Consider the following 22,908-nt stretch of genomic DNA (forward strand, 5'->3'; position numbering starts at 1 on the left):
ATCAGGGTAATACTAAGGCTACCTGCTCGAACCCACCTTGACCCATCTCACTTTGAGGTCATGAGATGGCTTAAGGTGGAAGACAGAGTAAACCAGATAGGGATGTGCCTAGTTCACAGAATAGTGCATGGGGTAGTGCCAGTGTACTTTAACAACTACTTCAACCGTATCAGAGACACCCATGCTTACCAAACAAGGCGCAGCTCAACTGACTTTGTGCCAGTCAGATTCAGGAGCTGTATGGGGAAGGAGTCATTTTTATATTCAGCAGCTGTCTATTGGAATAGTCTGCCCAGTGAACTGAAAACCATAGACAGTGCCGTTAGATTCAAGTCCAGCCTGAAGACATGGCTCAAAAGGGACTATACCTAGACACTTAGCTTAAGGCACCCTTGCATGTTGTGTGAGTCTGTATGTATATAAATGTTAAATGGTATATGTGATGTGTTGTGATGTCACGTTTTGTATGATGCATGTTTTAAGCATCACATTCCCCCACCCCCCTACAAGGACCACAATGGAAATAAGCTCTGAGCTTTTTTGTGTTTCATCCTTGGCAGTATATCCCGACTGTGCTCTTCTGTCACATGTTTATTTTTTATATTGTCAAATAAAGTCATTCATTCATTCATTCACATCCAGAATCCTGCTACTGAAATCTCCATTGAAAGTAAAAAGAAAAAGACTGATTCGTTCAGCCACAGGGCACACTGCATTAGCGCGATAGCGCCCCTAAGAGGATCTGGCCGGTATTGCACCTTCTCGGCGACCTTGAATAGGTTATTAAAATGGAATAAAAACGGATATATCTGTGCCTCTGTCCACAAGCGGTGGAATCGAAACACGGAGATCTCCGTGGCCTGTCCCGAATGTGTTAACACATTAACTGCCACGGAGTTTGCCCCTCTCATACCACTCTCTGCCACCACTCTAAGCCTATGGAGATGTTCACCTTCTTTGCAGGGCTATAACTTTTTAAATTGTATTGCTAAATTGACATTACTATGGCCCATTCAACATCGATTATCTATCGTTCAGGATGTAGGAACGTTATACTTTTTCATTCATAGATTCATACGAAAATACCGTCTAGAATATAAATATGTTTTTATCGTTTTCTGCAGTAATTCCTAGAACACTAGTTATAGGCCTAAACGCATAATATAGATTATCGATTGCAGTTTATTCGTGATACACGCTATATAAAAAAATCCAACTGAATACGATCCTAATCGTTATGACTCATCATGCGCGGATGAACGGGGGGGGGGGGGTCGTTTATAATTCCGTGATCGTCAGTAAATGCTTTATGTAGTATGGGTGATATATTGATCAGAGCAGTTTGCATTAATAATAACATTCACGCTGAAAGTAACGTTACTGTCCTCTTACCGTTCGCCGATGACACTGGAGGAAAAAGATCCCACTTATTTGACGTGGATCGACTAGATCCATTTCCGGTATGGCGAAAAAAACGAGCAAATCATATAGATTATTGAGTTATGGCAGCGATCCATATACACGGATGTGTGTCTAGAGTCCCGCAACAATATATGACTGCCGGACACATTTCCCAGATGCACGGAGATCGACTCGATCCATTTCCGGTTTGGTAACTCGCCCGATCATCCACCAGGCGGCGATATTGAAGCGTTGCACTGTTGTGCAGGCTCCCACTGTATCAGACCAGGCTCGGTGAGGGAATTACGAATACCATGGTGAAAAAATTAAATATGATCTCAATAACGTTGTACGCCGTGGAATGGCGGAATTCGCATGACCTTGAAACACGTTGTACAACGTTATTGGCGCCCAATGTGTTAAGTAGGGATGTCCGATATTATCGGCCTACCGATATTGGCATAAAAATGTGATATCGGAAAATATCGGTATCGGTTTAAATTTAATTTTTATATATATATATATATATATATATATATATATATATATATATATATATATATATATATATATATTTTTTTTTTTTACATTTATTTAACCTTTATTTACCCAGGCAAGCAAGTAAGAACAAATAATTATTTTATTTATTGTCAAAGTATGCATAATGTTGTGTTAATTACACAACAAGAGATATGTAATGTTATTACATGGCGTTTTAACATTCGCCGAAATGCTTGATTGTGATTGGTCAATAGCGCTCGTGAGAGGTCCGTTATTACTCGATAACGGACCTCTGCCGAGCAATAATGACCGCTGTTCGCAGCTGTAGCAATCAAGCCCACTGACACACACTGCATCAGTGCAGCCAATCAGACACACCTGCCGGCTGCCGGCGAAGCTGCCGGCGATGACAGCGCGGAGCGACAGAACAGAACTGCGTCTGCATTTGATCTCGTCTTGCCGATGGTGTAAAATGAATTAGGTATATTGTTAGTAAGTTAGCCATGTAATAAGCGGGATAATGTATAGCCTATACTCGGTCATTGTCGCAAAATAATTGACCTTCACTGACGTTTAGAACACGCGAGGCGCTTCGGTATTCTAAACTCCGTGTCGGTAAATTATTTTGCGACAATGACCTCGTAGCTATACATTATCCCTTACTTAATTACCTGAAATTATTCCGTTTTTTGGGGGGGGAAACCCTGCATATATCGGTATCGGTTGATATCGGTATCGGAAATTAAGAGTTGGACAATATCGGTATCGGTAAAAAATCCAATATCGAGCATCCCTACTCTTAACACATTGGGTGCCGGGCATTGTGCCCATCTTATACCACTCTCTGCCAGCACTGTAAGCCTATGGAGATGTTTACCTTCTTTGCAGGGCTATAACTTTTTAAATTGTATTGCTATATTGACATTACTATGGCCCATTCAACATCGATTATCTATCGTTCCGGATGTGGGAACGTTATATTTTTTCATTCATACATTTTCGGCAATAAACGCCGAAATCATATCGATTATTGCGTTATGGAAGCGATCCATATGCACGCCAGTGTTTTTCTGGACCCACGTAACAAGATATTACTGCCGGAGGAATTTCCTCGATGCACTGATCACAACTTCCGGTTTTGAGAGTGTAACTCGCCCGACCATCCACCAGGCGGCGGTATTGAGGCGTTGCAATCTCATTCAGGGTCCGGCTGCAGCACCGGAGGTTGGCTGGATGAATTATGAATGCCATGGCGAAAAAATTAAATATTGATTTCAAAAACGGCTTACGCCGTTGTTGGCAAACAATGCATGGCGGCCAAAAGAAATTGCATAACTCGTTTATGGCGAACACATTCGGCGCCATGGGTTATATCCATCTATGGAGCTGTTTACCTTCTTTGCAGGGCTATAACTTTTTAAATTGTATTGCTATATTGACATTACTATGGCCCATTCAACATCGATTATCTATCGTTCAGGATGTGGGAACGTTATATTTTTTCATTCATACATTGTTGTGTTACTAGCGTCGAGAATATAAGTATGTTTTTAATCTTTTCTGCTGTAATTCCAAAAACAGTAGTTATAGGCCCTGAAGCATAATATATCGATTATCGATTGGCGTTTCTTTCCTATACACGCTATATTAAAAAATTCAAATGTATATGATCGGTATACATTATGCTTCATCATGCGTGAAGGAAAGGGGGGGGGGTCGTTTATAATTCCTTGATCGTCAGTAACGCCTTTATTTAATATGGGTTGATACGTTGATCAGATGGTTTGCAGTGAAATGAATAAACAATCGGGCTGAAAATAATGTTAGTGTCCTCTTACCGTGCGCCGATGAGATTGGAGGAGAAAGATTTGTATGGCGCAATAAACGCCGAAATCATATCGATTACTACGTTTAGAAAGCAATCCAAATGCACTATAGTGTTTGTCTGGAGTCCCGTAACAAGATGTGACTGCCGGAGGGATTTCCTCGACGCACCGATCGGCACTTCCGGTTTTGGCGAGAGTGTAACTCGCCCGACCATCCACCAGGCGGCGGTATTGAGGCGTTGCAATCTCATACAGGGTCCCGCTGGAGTCCGGAGGTTGGCTGGATGAATTATGAATGCCATGGCAAAAAAATTTAATATTGATCCCAAAAACTGCGTAAGTCGTTGTTGCCGTTCAACGCATTGCGGGCAATAACGATTTACGCCATTGTTGGCGACCAATGTGTTAAGCCATAGCTTAATTAATGTTGTGTTTTCTTTTCAAATGTAGCCAAGAGTAAAGACCCTAACCCTGTCAAAACAGCAGTCAAAGTGTATATTTTCAGCATTACATTTGTTTGCCATTTGTTTACTGTTATTAGTGAAATATATGATTATAGAAATCTCACGGCAGCTAAGTGGCGCAGTGGGCAAGGCGCTCGCCACTAATGCAGGAGATGCTGGGTTCGAGCCCAGCTTTCGGCATTGCTACCAGCTTGGCTGGTCGTTCATACTAATACAATTGGCAGTATTAGGGGGTGGAAGCTGGTGGGTGGGGATCGGACATTGTGGACAGCGACTCCTACAGGTCGGTTGGTGCGCCTGCGCAGCAGAATCAGGAAGCAACGAGGGCGGCGTGTCCCTCCCACGCAGAACCTCCCGCTGAGAGATCGCGCTGTACAGGTGAAAAGATGCGACAGCTGCCTCCTCGTGTACCGGAGGGGACACGTGATGCAAGGCTTGGTCCACATTGCAGCCGACCTGTGGGAGGCGCCATGGCCTAACAGCGTTCGAGACAGGGGAGGGTAGAATTGGACAATACGAAATTGGGATGGGAGAAAAATAGAAAATGGGAGAAAAAGTAGATAAAAAAAATTAAATCACAGCACATTGAGTCGGAAACCGGCGCATATTGACGGAGGAAGTGGCGCAGCTAAAAGTGAGTATAGACTTTTGAAGGAAGAGACCCAGGGCTTTTGATGGACTTTCGAATTTCGAAAAACTACCCTACCCAGCTCACGCCAGCCCCTGTCAATCATCTGACTTCTGGATACATTTTTTTATTTCTCTTATGTTTTGGGATTATCTCCCACAAACCTGAACGTTATTGCCATAATACAGAACACAGTTAGTTTCTCTACTTTTCTGTGAACGTCTAGCAAACGGAGTTGCAATCTGATGAAAATGTTGAGGAATTTACATTATAAAAAAGTAACTGTACTTGTGAATCACGCCTGGTGATACTAAATCCAGATTGAATTCTGCCATTGGAAAAGGGAGATTTGGCCCGATCCATAGATGTGCAATTTGGCCATAATAAGGTAATTTATAGGCCTGATATTCTATAATCATATTTCAAATGGCATGTGTCCGGATGGCAGAATTCAGTACTGTATCTACAAAACCTTTTCTTTAATCATCTTCCCTTTATTAATTTGCTTAGATTTTTCAGGTCTGGTCAATTTTAGCATGGTGTTATTCACAGTCAAAGATCCTCTCCTCCAGTGGTGTATTATTGTATTATATGTATAGTGGTAGTATGTTGTAGCTAAGCCTCTCCTCCTCCTCTCCTCTCCTCCAGTGTATATTGTATTATATATAGTGGTAGTATGTTGTAGATCAGGGGTTCCCAAACTTTTCAGGCCGGGACCCAGAAAATAAGGCGTCAGAGAGCCGCGGCCCAATGCACATCGTCAGTCTTCTTTTATTTTAAATTTTTTGCCATGCGACCGATTTTTTAAGCCAAATATCACTTCAATCCTATTAAGTTAGTTCAAGTTAGTTATTCATTTATATGTGCTATTTATGAGAGGGCTAACTTGTTGCAAAATAATAATGATAATAATAATAGCCTCATTAAAATACTATTGTTGCTTCGGTTGTTTTCAGCGTTTTATGTGCATAATCTGTTATTTATTTTTGAAATGTTTGTTGAAATAAGTAGATTTTTAGTTTTTGTTTATTTATTAAGTTAATATAAAACCATATAGTCACATTTTAGAATACAATAGAATAGAATTTTAGAATACAACTAGAAACACTGTCCTGGCCTGCTTCTAAGTTCAGTGGCCTGACAAAAAAAAAAAAAAAAAAAAAAAAATTGGAAATCATCTCGCGGCCCTCCCGTGGCTGCTCGCGGCCCACCTTTGGGTCGCGACCCCGACTTTGGGAACCACTGGCGATAAGCCTCTCATCTTCTCCTCCTCTCCTCTCCTCCAGTGTAGTTTGTATTATATGTATAGTGGTAGCATGCTGTAGCTAAGCCTATCCTCTCTTCTCCTCTCCTTTCCTCTCATCCAGTGTAGTTTGTATTATATGTATAGTGGTAGCATGCTGTAGCTAAGCCTCTCCTCTCGTGTATAATTGTATATTGTATTATGGTAGTATGTTGTAGCTAAGCCTCTCCTCTTCTCCTCCTCTCCTCTCCTGTCCTTTCCTCCAGTGTAGTTTGCATTATATGTATCGTGGTAGCATGCTGTAGCTAAGCCTCTCCTCCTCTCTTCTCCTCTCCTTTCCTCTCCTCCAGTGTAGTTTGTATTATATGTATAGTGGTAGCATGCTGTAGCTAAGCCTCTCCTCCTCTCTTCTCCTCTCCTTTCCTCTCCTCCAGTGTAGTTTGTATTATATGTATAGTGGTAGCATGCTGTAGCTAAGCCTCTCCTCTCCTCCTACTCTTTCTGTTGCAAAGCCCTTTCACACAACATACCCCCGCTGCTACATGATCTTTTTAATCTTCTTATACCATTTGCATATCCACGCTTTAATTTTCCTCCCAGGTTGCATTTAAATAATACAAATCCGCTCTATATTTGTCATCCATGAGATGATTTTATATTTATGAATATAATTTAACACATTCCAACCCTCAGAAGCTGTTGCCAGGAGGCGTTGGAACAAGGGGGCCACATCTGGAGCCCCACTTTTCAACCTCGTTATTCTGCTCTCAAACCGGAGCAGCCAAGTAGGGCCCAAGGTCTGCTGTCCTCTCATACAACAAGGTTTCACTCAGCATTAGAAGATTAGACCATGTGATCTGTTACAGATGACTGATTACTGGAGGTGTAGCGATACGCACATTCTCAGACTCAATATGAATTGAAATTCTGAGGTCACAATTCGATACGGTTAGATTTTCAATTATCTTTGTGTTCAAATGTATTCACAACAGAGCTCTAATTATATCCTGTATATGTTACACAACTTGGTTATCTCTAATCTTATTTCAAAGGGCTAAACAATGAAAATTTGCCTTAAACATACTACAGTATGTAATTGTCTGCCGCTAGGAGTCTCTCACTCAAAATACAGTGTTTGATGATGTTGTGAAGGAGCGTGGTATCATGGAAGTTGTAGTCTTCATTGTTAAAATGCACATGTCTTTGCTTTAAGCTAGATTGAGAATTCTAATTGGCCTGACATGGTTTGAAAGCTACTGGCATACTGGGGTACAGCTGGAGGGGAGCTGGGGTGGTAGTGGGGGCTGGGGTGGTAGTAGGGTGGTGGAGGGGAGCTGGGGTGGTAGTGTGGTGGTGGAGGGGAGCTGGGGTGGTAGTAAGGTGGTGGAGGGGAGCTGGGGTGGTAGTAGAGTGGTGGAGGGGAGCTGGGGTGGTAGTGGGGGCTGGGGTGGTAGTAGGGTGGTGGAGGGGAGCTGGGGTGGTAGTGTGGTGGTGGAGGGGAGCTGGGGTGGTAGTAAGGTGGTGGAGGGGAGCTGGGGTGGTGGTAGAGTGGTGGAGGGGAGCTGGGGTGGTAGTGGGGGCTGGGGTGGTGGTAGGGTGGTGGAGGGGAGCTGGGGTGGTAGTAGGGTGGTGGAGGGGGCTGGGGTGGTAGTAGGGTGGTGGAGGGGAGCTGGGGTGGTAGAGGGGAGCTGGGGTGGTAGTGGAGAGCTAGGGTGGTAGAGGGGAGCTGGGGTGGTAGTGGGGGCTGGGGTGGTAGTGGTGTGGTAGAGGGGAGGTGGGGTGGTAGTGGGAAGCTAGGGTGGTAGAGGGGAGCTGGGGTAGTAGTGGGGGCTGGGGTGGTAGTGGTGTGGTAGAGGGGAGCTGGGGTGGTAGTGGGGAGCTGGGGTGGTAGTAGGGTGGTAGTGGGGAGCTGGGGTGGTAGTGTGGTGGTAGAGGGGAGCTGGGGTAGTAGTGGGGGCTGGGGTGGTAGTGTGGTGGTAGAGTGGAGCTGGGGTAGTAGTTGGGGCTGGGGTGGTAGTGGTGTGGTAGAGGGGAGCTGGGGTGGTAGTGGGGAGCTGTTATGGGGTGATATTATATACTTAGGCCCTGTCCACATGTGATTCAGGTCATTCATGTGAGCATAAGGACAAGCTGGAGGGCCAACTACAGGAAAACAACGCCAGAGAGGTGTGGGGAAGGGAACTAACAGGCATCTGACAACAAAGCACGGCCGTGGAGGGGCCCCTTGAATGTGCAAATTAGCTGAACCTGTTTTTCAACCGATTCTACCTGACGAACCCCCCCCCTACCCATCAGCACCGGTGTCCCCCACCCCACAAGCACCCCACCACAGACAGCAGCAGTCTGTCCCCCAACCCCCACCACCACCAGCAATGACAGAGCCACCACCCCACACCCGCCCAGCCCTTGAAAGGGATAACCTGTCCCTCGTGAGTTCTTGAATTGATATGGTCATGGACCAGTCGACCAAAGATTCGCGGGACGACCAAGTTGTTTACCACGGAGTCTTTATTTCATCACACAGAGAAGAAGAGAACTCTCCTCCTGCAGCCCATGGGCTCATCCTCTCGCACCAGCATCAGAAGAAAGAATATCCACATTACATGACATATTTATACAGAGGAGGAGGGGAGGGGTATATGTGTGTATATGTATCTGTGTGTGTATGTATGTGTGTGTGTGTGTGTGGTGTGTGTGTGCTAGTCTGTGTGGTGTGTGTGTCTGTTAATGGATGTTTTCTAAGGGAGCCATCTGGTTAACATCCATCTAATGGTTCGTGATATTCCTGACATTTCTCATAACAGTTGGTGTGTAACTGTGTGTATGTGTTTGTAAGTGTGGGTGAGCGATGTGTGTGTGTGTGTACGTGAGTGTGTGTGCGCGTCGGAAGAGGAGGATGTGTGTGTGTGTGAGGCGCATGTGTGTGTGTGTGAGAGGGGGCTAGTAATGACTCCAGATGTAGCGAGAGACAGCTACAGCCCCAAATCAGGATGGATGCAGCAACGGGATCATCAGGTCACAGACTGAGAGACGCCCTGGCTACAGCGTGCATCAGACAATAGGTGCACAGATACATAGGATATTGACAACAAATATTACTACATCAATGAACTAAAAACGATCACCCTCCCCCGCTGATTATCACTAATGACCAGGTCCAAAGGCAGTTCTCCTAAATCAGTGTGAACAAAGCCAGAGGACCTGACAACACCAACCCCAGGGTGCTCAAGGCGTGCGCTGGACAACTGGCGGCACCATTCCAGCACCTTTTCAACCTCTACCTGAGGCTGGAGAGGGTGCCCCAGCTATGGAAAACCTCCTGCATTGTCCCGGTGCCCAAAAAGGGGCACCCAAGTAACCCTCAATGACTACATGCCGGTCGCTCTGACGTCACACGTCATGAAGACCTTTGAACGGCTGGTCCTGCAGCACCTCAAGCCCTGGTGAGTGACTCCCTAGACTCCCTGCAGTTTGCTTACCAGGCAAACATTGGTGTGGAGGACACCATCACCTACATGCTCCACAGGGCCTATACACACCTGGATAGGCCACACAGCTCAGTGAGGATCATGTTCTTCGACTTCTCCAGCGCATTTAACACCATCCAGCCACTGCGGCTAGTGGAGAAGCTCACTGGGATGAAGCTGGACTGGGGAATGGTGGCCTGGATCACTGACTACCTCACCAACAGACCTCAGTACGTGATACTTCAGGGCAGTCAAACACCGGCGCTTCCCAGGGTACCGTGCTATCACCATTTTTGTTTACCCTCTACACCTCCGACTTCTGCTACAACACAAGAGCGTGCCACCTGCAGAAGTACTCCTCCATCATCAGCTACATTATGGACGACGATGAGGCTGAATACAGGGCTCTGGTGGAGAGCTTCGTAGGGTGGTCGGAGAGTAACCAGCTCCAACTCAACGTCAGCAAGACAAAGGAGCTGGTGGTGGACTATCGGAGAGGCAGGAAGGGTCCCCCTTCTCCCATAATCCTCGGAGGGGAGGAAGTAGAGATGGTGGAGTCCTACAAGTTCCTTGGAGTTCACCTGAACAAAAAACTGGACTGGTCAGACAACACTGAGGCCTTCTACAGGAAGGGACAGAGTAGGCCAGGGTTAGAAATTTAAAAAAATTTCAAGGGCTTTTTTTGCCCCCCTTAATTGATTTACGGGGGCTTTTTTGTGTGTTTCGGGGGCACTGAATTTTTATGATGAAAACGGTTATTAAACATCCTTATCATTTAAAAAATACAACTCAATTAATGACCTCAAACTGTTAACTTCATTTGATTATTTTATTCACATTCACAACACAGCTCATGTTGTGAATACATATAAAACCAATCTATATAAAAGATAAGCATACTGCAAAAAAAAGATTTGCTATAAGGGTTGTACATCATGCTTGCTGAGATCATACCAATTGGTTGTTAAAAGTAAAAATCAGAAATTTGGTTAAATTAAATTAAACAGATGTAACAGCCTGAACAACAGAGAGGTAACAGCCTTAAATAATTAATAAATCAAATCAAGAGCATGAGGCATCTTGGGGGCCATAAGGCTTAATGTTGGGCCTCCTTGCCCTATCTCCTGCCTTGAACCACTTCGCAATGGCAGGCTCCAAGTTCATCTCCCCCTCAGGTGGGCCCTCAAGGTAAATTACCATCAAATGGTCTAGTGTGGATTAGTGCACTGCAACCTTGCCCAGGCCCGACGGGGCCCGGCCCTGGTCCTCTGGCCAGTTGCTGGGATCCACTGTGCACATGGCACTCAGTACCTTGCCTGAGAATGTGGCAAACCTTTCCTCCAGACGACATAGGACTGGCTTGATCAGCGCCTCAAGGGAGTTATCAAATGCAACTTTTTGTTCTGGGTTAGTTAATTGAACTCCCCTGTATGCTCCCATTCTGCACTCCCCTCTCACTGATCTCAGCCTGTGGCCATTGGACTTTGGCATGTCTTTCAATATTTCAGAAGATGCCATGACTGCATTGACAACTTCTGTCAGTGTCACATTGTCTCTCTGGAACAAGAGGGAAAGGCGTGATAGCTCTTCTAGTATGTCCAAGTAAAGGCCCACGTGAAGGATGAACTTGAAAGAAGTGATCTTCTTCAGCCAACCTCAATTTTTTATTTACTATGGTTGCAGTTAGAGTCATAAAGAAAACATTACATTTGTTGAACAAAATTAAATGAAATTGATGCCAAAAATATACTAAATGAATGTAATGCCAAATTCCATATACTAAATTAATAATGATTTAAATGTAAATTATTATATTGTTGTTATATTATTATTAAAATAACGTTTATATACTACAAACCTCGTTGAAGTAACTGTCTTTAAATGCATCCTTGCAGGCCAATTCTAGACGATGTGCAACGCAATGGATTCCCATCAGCCAAGGCATGTCACAGGAAAGTTGAGCGAAGACACCATGATGTTTTCCAAAGTTTGTCGCAGCTCCATCGGCACCAAATCCAATTAGATTTTCCTTCCATCTTGGAATGCCTTTCGACACCATGACGGAGTTTATGCAATCAAGGATTCCGCTTGCTGTTGTGTTCGCTGCTTCTGCAATTCTATCAAAAAGGGACAAGACATATGACCCACACTGTAAAAACTGAGCGTCATCTGGTCACTTTTAAACTATCAGCTAATTGTATTAAACTAAAACTGTGTAAAATGCAATTAATAAATGGTTCAAATTCATTGAATTCAGCTCAATTAGATTTCAAAACGGTCGTTTTTATTGTGTATATGTTAATACTTATTTAATAAATATGAATGAACCCCAATCCCAGTGTTCTTACTTATTATTAAACGTATTATTTTCCCAAATACCGCGCAACCAATGAATGAGTCTATCGAGAGAGAGCGAGAGGAGAGAGAGAGAGAGAGAGAGAGAGAGAGAGAGAGAGAGACGTAAAAAGGAATATAACTAGCGGAGCATGACTGAAATACATCAAGCACAATATGAACTCATTGACTTAAGTAGCATGGTAATAATACGTAGGTTATTATTGATCAATGAATGTATTGGTAAATTAATTTATATTATAACTGATACACCAGTAGAAGTCATGTTTTTTCATCATTGTCCTTGCTGCACTGTAAAAACTGGGATTGGGGTTCATTCATATTTATTAAATAATTATTAGTAACCTATAGGCTACATAATAAAAAAGACTGCTATTTGAAATCGAATTGAGCTGAATTCAATTAATTTGAACCATTTGTGAATTGCATTTTATACAGTTTTGGTTGAATAAAATGAGCTGACAGCCTGATATAAAATTACCAGATGACGCTCGCTCAGTTTTTACAGTGTTGCCTGCCGTCGCTCGCTTAAAAATACCTAATATACAGTAACTTAGTATCTGAGTTTAGACATTTGTCTTGAATATTTTTCTTACCCGAGAAATTTCATTGATGGAATTCCCTTATTCATGAACTTGGCATACACCACCTCCTTTTCACAGGCTCGTCTGTCTGTGCTGCCATCCACCAGAATGCTGACATATCTGGCTGATGTGATCTCCTCGGTCATCTGACTTTGTATGTCCTCAGCCAGGAATTGCGTGAAGACTCGTGCCTGTTTGTCGTTTGCTTAAGTTCCCCCCAAATCTACTCCATGCCTTTTCTCAAGGGTGATCTAGGGCCCTATTCCCCGTACCTGGTTCAACTAAGTCGATCAAGAGTCCCATTATCCAGATTCAATTAACCCGATGTTTGAATCCGGGATTTTCCTGTTCCTCGAAGGTGGATTCAGTCTCGTTCATTTGAACCAGACTTGAGACTCAGGATAATTGCGCGCGCCCGCCTCAGCTGAAAAGACAGCAAGTGTCGATAGCAGAAATCCTGATCTTCTAACGGCATTGATTGATTGATTGATTTAAAACTTTATTAACAGATTGCAGAATGGGCGTGCCTGCTGGCAGTATAGGGTTATGGAATGAATAATCAAATGAGATCTTGCTAGCGAAAATAATTAGTTCAGCTCTTTCAGAATAACGATAAAAACAAGCCCAAATAGTATATCTAATTGATACGAATTATATCATGAGGATATCTGTATGTGCTTAGGTATTATGTACTATATAAATACATGGTTCCCAACGAGAGGCTTGGAGGGAGGCTTGCAGTTACACTATTAATCAGGTTTTAATCTGTTTCGGACCTAATCCATACATGCATTGAATTGATTACCATTTGGTTTATACCAGTGACACCTCATGTTCATCATCAGATAACAGTGCTTGAAAAGATAAATGCATTTTCTCAAATTCATTCATCAAAAACGTCAAAGGCTCATTCAATTTATCAAGTCACGTCACGTCATCAAATCCATCAAACAGCGCATCTCCTCATATATTTTAATCCCAGTTACAATATCACAATAACGTGTGACACTGTCACAGTGATACAATTAAATACTCCACAGATTCAGATTCCTCATAATTAATATCCACAACCTATTATTTTACATTTCAAACGAAGCACAAAAACATAATTCAGAATGGCATAATGGGATCTAGACTGTGAGAAATATTTCAGGAAGGGAGCTGGGATTTCTTTGCGGGGGCGTGGCCATAGTTCATCCAGCTAACTGAACTTAACCCTGCCCTCGACCAGGTTCAAACTTTTTGATCTGTTGTCATAGTGATTCAGACAATCGAGCGTCGGGGAATGGAAAGGTCTGGCTTAAGTCAAGCTATGCTGAAAATTATCCGGCTAACTCAGTTAGCCAGGTACGGGAAACGGGGCCCAGGGATGGGAAGTACGTGAACGGCAGCTGATTGATTGATTGATTGATTGAAAAGTTTATTAACAGATTGCAGAATGGGTACAGTACAGTACAGCTCAATACATACAATTGTTAAGGGGATGCAGACCAGAGAAAGACTTTCGTCTTGTTTACATCAGGGTCCCCCATTTTCAATTCTTTTTCAGCTCTTGTTTTGCTAGGTGGTAAGTTATGTCAAATAACTTGACCATTCTGCTTAACAGGTCAGCATTCATTTTCATAACTGACTGGACGATGGGCTCGTTGTGTTTCAGTTTGTTCTTCCACGCTTCTGTGAACAACATAAACACGGAAAACAATCATCAAAAACTGTATAAAGAATAATTACGCCTGCGTCCTGTCCAAAACGTGGTACTAAACGTGGCCTATTGCAATGACGTTACCTAAGTTAGCAAACTCGCTAACGTTAACGTTCAAGCAAATTAACATACAAATTATAAAACAGTCGACACTTACCATATGCCATGTTGTGACTGCGGCTGTCTTGGTGGCGCAAAGCGCTGTATTTCTTGACAGTCGTAGTGCCGCGGACAAAAAGATCCACACATGCTCCTCGGACATTAGCCGTGTTTCCAGCTGGAGTCTCACGACACGCTTTACAATAAATAATATGTTGGCCTGTAGCATCCTCCTCAACCCCTAACCAGTCTAATCCCCACGACTCCACCGTACTCCGCTTTACATTTTTTTATTTGAGGACCTGGGCCCCGGGAATCTGCTTCTCAGACTCTGTTTCCTTGTTTTTATAGTTTAATAAAAAACGCTCCATCTTGTTGTCTGTCTTCAAAATGCCAGCTGCTCACCTGCCAAAGATGAGAGGGGGAGGAGTGACGTTGACATCGGCCTCGGATCAAAAGCTAGTGTGCGCACAGGGGTGAACTTGGGTGTCACAGCTGGGACTCGGAGCGTTGCGTCAACTTGCGTGTTTGCAATGGAGGAGAAGTTTGGTTCACTTGTAAATAAAAATAAACTATTCACATAAATGAAACAAAACGTAACGTTAATGTCTCCATATAATATATAATAATATAATATATATATAATTAGTAAACTGTCTGGGGCATTTTATGCCCCCCTTAAATTATTTTCAAGGGCATTTTGTCCATTTTCAAGGGCATTTTGCCCCGAGCCCCCGTTAATTTCGAACCCTGGAGTAGGCTGTTCTTCCTGAGGAGATTCAGGTCGTTCGACGTGTGCAACTGACTGCTGCTATCTTTCTACCAGTCGGTTGTAGCCAGCGTCCTCTTTTTTGCTGTGGTGTGCTGGGGGGGCAACATCAACTCGAGGGACTCCAGTAAGCTGAACAAGCTGGTGAAGAAGGCTAGCTCATTAGTGGCTTGTGAGCTGGATAACCTAGAGGTGGTGGCTGAGAGGAGGAAAAAGCTAGAAGCCATCCTGGAGAACCCCTCTCACCCCCTCTACGAGGAGCTAGCCAGAATGAAGAGCACGTTCAGCCTAAGACTCATACCCCCCGACACACCACAAACCGCCTGGGCCGGTCCTTTATACCAGCAGCCATCAGGCTCTACAACAAAGGGCTTGGGCGGCCGGATCGCGTGTACCTGTTCCGCAACAGTAAGTGACTTCCGGGGTAGGCCTGATTGGCCCCGACAGGCACGTGACGCGGCAAACTCAGGACGCGCAACGAGGCTGCTGAGAGCTGTCGCGCGGAAATAGGCTGTCTATTGCCATTCTCTAACACAAACTCTAACCTTAACCAGCTCCTTAACAGCGCCTAAACTTAACCGTTCTAACCTTAACCAACTCCGAAACAATGCCTAACCTTAACCTTAACCTTAACCATGCCTAACCTTAACCATAGAAAGAATATTGCCATTCTCTAAGACAAACTCTAACCTTAACCAGCTCCTTAACAGCGCCTAAACTTAACCGTTCTAACCTTAACCAACTCCGAAACAATGCCTAACCTTAACCTTAACCTTAACCATGCCTAACCTTAACCGGCGAAAGAATACATGTTAAAAAAAAAATCACGTTTAAAAAAAAAAGATTTGATGGGATTCGAACTCACCAACAACGGACCGCAGGATCGCAGGACCGCTGCTCTGCCAGGTGAGCTATAGCGCTGAATGAGAGTCATGGCGTATTTGGACGGTTACGTAATTCCGTAAGCTCTGCCGCTCGGCTCCGCGGAGCGTGCCGCGCGGCAGAGAAAGTTGCGCGTCACGTGCCTGTCGGGGCCAATCAGGCCTACCCCGGAAGTCACTTACTGTTGCGGAACAGTTACACGCGGCCGGATCTGCTGCCAAAACTATCACTGTCAGAACTCAGGACTTGAGAACTAGAGACTCACATCACCGTACTGACTATCTTGTATTTTGCACTAGAGACTCCTCCTCCTACTTTCCCAGAGACAAGTCGCATTTGTTTTCCCTCTCCTACTGAGCTGCTCTTATCTGCCTTCCTGAAGCCCTGTCTTTGTGCTGTGTCGACCCTACTCTACTCAGACGACTCAACTCAGCAAACCTACTCGATATGGATCTAATAAGCTGGTCACTTTCTGCTGTGGATTGCATATTCTCTTCGAGGAAGCAGAATGCGGCTGATCCGCTCTGCCCGCTCGGTACATTTCAATCTTGTTACTCTATAGACTCTTGGGGAAATTGGAATGCTATCTGTGTCTACCCTCTTGAAATTGAAGATGTTGAGGATATTTGGATCTTCGCTTTCATGCTTATTAGTTTGGGAGCGATCGCTATCTGGGGCTGGATTTGTTTAAAGAAGATTTTGGAAGGACTCCAATCCCTGGCTCTGGCATTGGTAAAACCAAGGAGCTGATCGTGGATTTTAGGAGGAGACAGCAGGAGATACACACACCACTGAGGATAAATGGGGCTACCGTGGACAGGGTGAGCAGCTTCAAGTACCTGGGGGTCCACATCTTAGAGGACCTGACATGGACAACACACATAGACTCAGTCGTAAAAAAGGCAAAGCAGCGCCTCTACCACCTGAGACAGTTAAGGAAGTTCAGAGTATCTGGGAAGATACTCCAGTCCTTCTACTCCGGAGCTGTAGAGAGCATCTTGACTGGAAACATCACTGCCTGGTATGGTAACAGCACGGCACAGGACAAGAAGGCCCTACAGAGAGTGGTGCGCTCAGCCGAGCGTACCACGGGTATTGCACTACCAACCCTGCAGGTCCTATACAACAAGAGGTGCAAATCCAGAGCCTGCAGGATAATGAAAGACCCTCACCACCCCAACAACAGCCTGTTCATGCTGCTGCGGTCAAGCAAACGCCTGCGAGCACCAGTAACGAGGACAGAGAGACTTAGGCTCAGCTTCTTCCCACAGGCCATCAGAGCTGGGGGATGGAAACATATAAGCTTTGCTTCTTCCATCTCCTTTTCAAACAGTGTATAGTTTTGGCTGTTTTATTTTTAAACTTTGGGGGGGGGGGGGGGGGGGGGGGGTTCCTCTTTTCCCATTTCATTTATTTTTCAAATGTTGTTTTGCCGGACAATGGTAAATGTAGCCAAACTAACACTGTGGTTTGAAATAAAACGATTGAATCTTGAATCTTGAATCTTGAGCCTTGAACACTGAACTCTCCACGCACAAGCACACATGAGCACACACACAACACACACACTGTACACGCTCACACACAAGCAGCCACTTTAACATGAGCACACACACACTCATGCTGCACACGCTCACACTATGGACACTTTACAGAAGGAAAGATCACTTTAAGAATAGTATAGCTTGAGATCGTATAATATAGCATTGTATAGCAGTGTACATAAAGACCCAATGCCTCATCCGAAGCTAACAGTGTACTGCACTGCCACAGGACCTGTGGCATGCTCTGTAAATAGCTCATGTACAGATACCGATATGCCTACTTTGTCTACTTGTTTATTGCACTATGTCGCTCTATTGGTTGGACTCTTATATTATATTATTACTGTATTATGCACATCGTTGCGGGCGAGACCCCCCGCATTTCACCCCCCGTATGCCGTGACAAATAAAACTCTTGTATCTATACTTTATAATATTGCTATCTGTCCATTGTCAATTGAGTCCATAAACCATCCCTTCAAAATGGCTTAAAGAAAAAAAAAGCATCAATATGTTCTCATTTGATAGCGCCTTGAATATAAGCGTTATACGGCATTTGGTCTAGTATATTTCCTGGGAGGCTAGATAAAGGGCTAATAGCTACTAACGTTATATCCAATGGCATTTCCGTTATACATAAGCTACAGTTTAAACTCAAACTGCATATGATCGGCATGATCCTCAAGCATGTATGCATGAAAGGGGGGGGGGGCGGGGGACGTTGGTTCTTATTATTGATTACCAATAACCGTGTTCGTCTAAGTAGCCACATACGCTGATCGTATCGTATCATAAGGCCCGATCGGGCTGTAATTTACGTGAAAAAGATCTTACCATGAGCCGGTTGGATCCCCGCGAGCATTTCCCTGTTATCGATCGTCATCTGGTAGATCGATATGTCCATTGGCTGATGATAAATCCCCTTATTGCATAGTGAAATCCGCGATCCAAAACGTATTCCGTGCAACAGACAATAGCTATCGCTTCAGGTGAGTAGAAAACTACATTAGAGATCCAAAAGAAAAAAAGACAACTTCGGCCACAGGGAACACTGCATTATCGCGATAGCGCCCCTAAGAGGATCTGGCCAGTAATGCACTTTCTCGAATTCAAAGAGTAGGGTACATCTGCAGTGCAGCTCGGCAACCTTGAATAGGTTATTAAAATGGAATAAAAGCAAAAACAACTTGCCACGGATATATCCGTCCTTCGGTCCATTAAACATGGATTCGAAAGCCGAATATATCCGTGCTTGGTCGCCATTGTGTTAACGGGGTTTTACCATGTTCACCAGTGGTAATCAAAGTGTTAAGAGACTCTCTGCGTACCAGGCAGATGAATACCGGAGATCTGCAGTCATACTGGATATTTCGCAGAAGGTTCAAGCCGTGATAAATCGTGTTTAAAGTTAAATTTGGGGCATTTTTCTCTGGAAGCATTCTCTACTCTGAATGCCTGCCTGCCATCGTCCCAGCCAAAACAAATTCCATGCTGTGGAGAGAAGAGTACCAAGGTCGTAACTCAGAGCTGAATTGAAGATAAGAAGAGAGCGGTGCGGTCCTCCCAACCTACCCCCCAGCCCACTTCCCCCACCCCCCCCCCTCGTGTATGCCAAATACAACGCAGTTTGGTTTCCGGGTTCCTCTGATTGGCCACTAAGCCTACGTGACCGCGGCTAGCACGACCCCTTATCGCCCGCTGCCGCGCTGTGAAGCGGAAGAGCCAGCGAGGCGACGCGAGGCGGTGGTTTCAGCAGCAGCGGCCGTCTTCTTCCAAGGTGGCTCGTTCTTATTAATCCCTAATGTCATGTATGTTGTGTATGTCATAAATGTCGATATGAATTGAAAATGGGGGACCCTGATGTAAACAAGACGAAAGTCTTTCTCTGGTCTGCATCCCCTTAACAATTTTCATTCATTAATTTCTCCCCCACTACTCCCAAAAGTAACACTAAATAGATAAAGTACAACAACGCCAGACTCAAGAAACTGTGTTCCCATTGGATGTGTTCTCATAAACAATGTTTGTTTACACTGCACACGACACTCGAGGCTGCATGGGTGTAATCTCTCCTCTATCAAAGAGGTTGCGTTCAGGAATCGACATTGTGATGTCCTACGGATCTTCCTCTCTAAAAGCCCCACGCAATACAGCATGTCTTGAATGTTCAGGCAGGAATTCACCGCAAGAAAATGTGTTGCTAATCTTTGTTCAGTACAATATGATTGAAAAAACAAGCTACATCTGGAATGAATAAAGTGATTTATTTTTTTTAACTGTCAAGGGTACCAGCGTCTTTTTATCCAGTAGCGCGACTAATATCCATATCAGTTACATCATCCAAGGTATTGTTACTCAATGTTTGTGAGCGTGGTTTGGAGATATTCACAGTAATTGTTAATTCAGTAAAGTAGTCAGATCTACTCTTTATTGAAGGTACTGATATGATATGATTCTACGATTAATACTACAAATGTAATGGTCCTCAATGAGTATAACAATTACACAAAACATTAGCTTTATATCAGCCTTTCTGAAAGAAGAAATTGTTTCTTTATACATAGTCCTATATATATAATTTGAAATAAGAAAACTGTATTATGATCAAACAATTACACAAAAATGCATCCTATACTCATATGCCAAAACATTCAGAAATACCCAAATGATGCGAGTTTTTTTTTATGACACAAGTGTACCTTTATATCCCAATATTCGTCTGACCACACCCCTATCAGCTTACCTACATAAGCAGGGGTGGGGCCACATACTCGCCCCCTTCTTCGCTTTCACCACAAGGAAGTGCCTTCGGTAGATCCCCACTTGACGAGGTCATTAGTAGGAGAAAGTTGGAAAACAAGAGATACGTTGTTCAAGTTCAAGTTCAAGTTCTTTAATAGTTGTCATACAGAAGTACAGAATACTTTCATACAAAATGCTTCTTACTGTTACGCTCCAGAGACTGTGCTAGACAAGATAGTATCAAATAACATAATAACATAATATAGCATGAATTTAGAAGAAGAATGAGGTCACAGTTGTTCGGTATAGACATATGTACAATGTTCTGAGTTACCATATAATATACAATACACAATACTATGCAGTGTACTAATGTACAGTACTATCTAGTGCAAAGCAGAAATGGGATGAGGTACAATTTTAGGTACAATTTACAGTAAGGTGTACGAGTTGTAGTGCAATCCTTCATCCATAAATATAAAGTGTGGGGAGTGGGTGCTACAGTGTGTTTGTTTAAAGTGGGTGTGTGCTATAAAGTGTGTGTAGTGGGTGCTACAGTGTGTTTGTTTAAAGTGAGTGTGTGCGTGTGGATGTGTGTGCTATGTGTGTTTGGTGGTTGTTGTTGTGTAGTGTTCATTCATTGTTCGTTTAGCAGCCTGATGGCCTGGGGATAGAAGCTACTTCTGAGTCTTTCTGTGCTCGCCTTGAGACTCCTGTGTCGCTTGCCTGACGGCAGCAGTTCAAAGAGGCAGTTGTTCGGGTGGCTCGAGTCCTTAATAATTCTCTTAGCCTTCCCCTTGCAACGCTTGTTGTAAATGTTCTGGAGGGTGGGGAGCCCCCCTCCAATTGTGCGTTCGGCTGAACGTGTCACTCTTTGTAGTCTGCTTTGGTCTTTTGCAGTGCTATTCCCAAACCAGGAGGTGATGTTGCCGGTCAAGATGCTCTCTATTGTACATGAGTAGAAGTTCTTAAGGATCTTCTGGCTGACTTGGAACTTCCTTAGGCGCCTGAGGAAGTAGAGGCGTTGTCGTGCCTTCTTCACCACACTGTTAATGTGTATGGTCCATTTCAAGTCCTCGGATATGTGGGCTCCGAGGTACTTGAAGCTGTTGACTCTCTCAACCGGTGCCCCGTCGATGCTGAGGGGGCTGTAGTCCTTGACCCCCGACCTCCTGAAGTCCACAATCATCTCCTTTGTTTTGCTGACGTTCAGGGAGAGGCTGTTTTCCTGGCACCTTGACATCATATCTTATTTTCTCTCTCACTATATTCGAGAAAATACAGCGATATTGTCTTCGTACTGGAGTGTCTGGAAGATGATGATTATTCTACACCTCCACCGGTTTTTTCGTATTGGGAGTTCACGCCGCTACATGCCTCCCAACTGCAGTCCTCCTTGCTGCGGCTGGATGGGGTAAAACCCTCCAGCGACACAGCTGGACTGTAGGACGCACCGACTGTTGTGAGAAGCGGTAGGTTTCAGGTTTGGTGAGTAATGTTTGCTTGCGAGCACCACTTGTCTGTTAGTGCTATGGGGGCTAGCTGACAATGTTTACGAAAACCGGCCCCAGATTAGGGTCCTTTGTTCAGCCTTTTAGGCGACGGCGGAGGATCTTGGTTTGAAGCCCATTATAGCAACTAGTGGGCCACGACCAGTAAACTGGTGATCCCAGGATCTCTGGACACGTGGGTACTTCTCTGTCACCGTATAGGCCCCATCTTTCATATGCAAATGAGAGTATACCCTAAACGAGGAAATGTGGGCATGGATGTTCGTTATCGGAAAATCCATGTTCAAGTCGGCTACAGCCCAGATGGGACTTGTGCTGGCTCCGCCGGATGTATGGTAAAATCACCGTTGTAAAACTATGTTAACATCTCGTTTCTCTTCTCTCTTAAAAGGTGAGGAGGGTTTCAGAACGGCGGCCTGTCTGAGTGTGGCTTGTTATATCGTTGTGTACTAGTTCAGGTGATAGCTGCTTAGCTTGCGTGCTAGTTGTGGCCTACCTGTTAGCCAGTCAGCTGTTAGCTGCAGGCGCTAGCCTGTTGTGTCACTAGGCTAGGAAACGTTAGCTTGCTGCTATCGGCCGAGAGCGGCCGTTAGCTTAATGCTACACTGTTGAACGTTCTGAGACTATAACATGCTTTAAACACTCTGACTACGACGTCATCTTTGACAGAGGATGTTAGTCGAACCTACCCTGAGCCCGGCCGGCGAGGACTGTGTCAACAAGGAGAACCGTAGCGGCGGGATGGAGCGGCGACGCTGCCCGTGTCGACAACACAGGAATGCTGTGTTTACTATCGTTGCCTTGTTAGAGACTGCAGTTCGCTTGATCTGCGCTCACGGTAGGAAAGGTCCTGACAAGACCTTGAACACTTCTTCTTTCTTTCCCTTCTAAATGTTTTGTAAATAACGATGTTTTCCAAAACGAGTGTTGCTGCACTACATTTAGGATACGACGCGAGTTATGTGTGAATTGTCTTGTCACTGGTAGTAGCTTCTCCATGCAAATCGGGTTGTTTGTTACAGATGTGAAAATGATCTGGTTTGTTGTGTTGAGAAACATCATGTGTGTTCATGTACCGTGTACTCACAACTAAGGGGGTTAAACTAACCTATAAAGCTATGCTTAGTGACATGAGTGAAGAATGAATTCTTTTCTCAGCCTGTAATGACAATGAACAGTGTGTTCACATA

The sequence above is a fragment of the Notolepis coatsorum genome (assembly GCF_963971535.1).
Source record: "Notolepis coatsorum genome assembly, chromosome: 2".
NCBI classification, from domain to species: Eukaryota; Metazoa; Chordata; class Actinopteri; order Aulopiformes; family Paralepididae; genus Notolepis; species Notolepis coatsorum.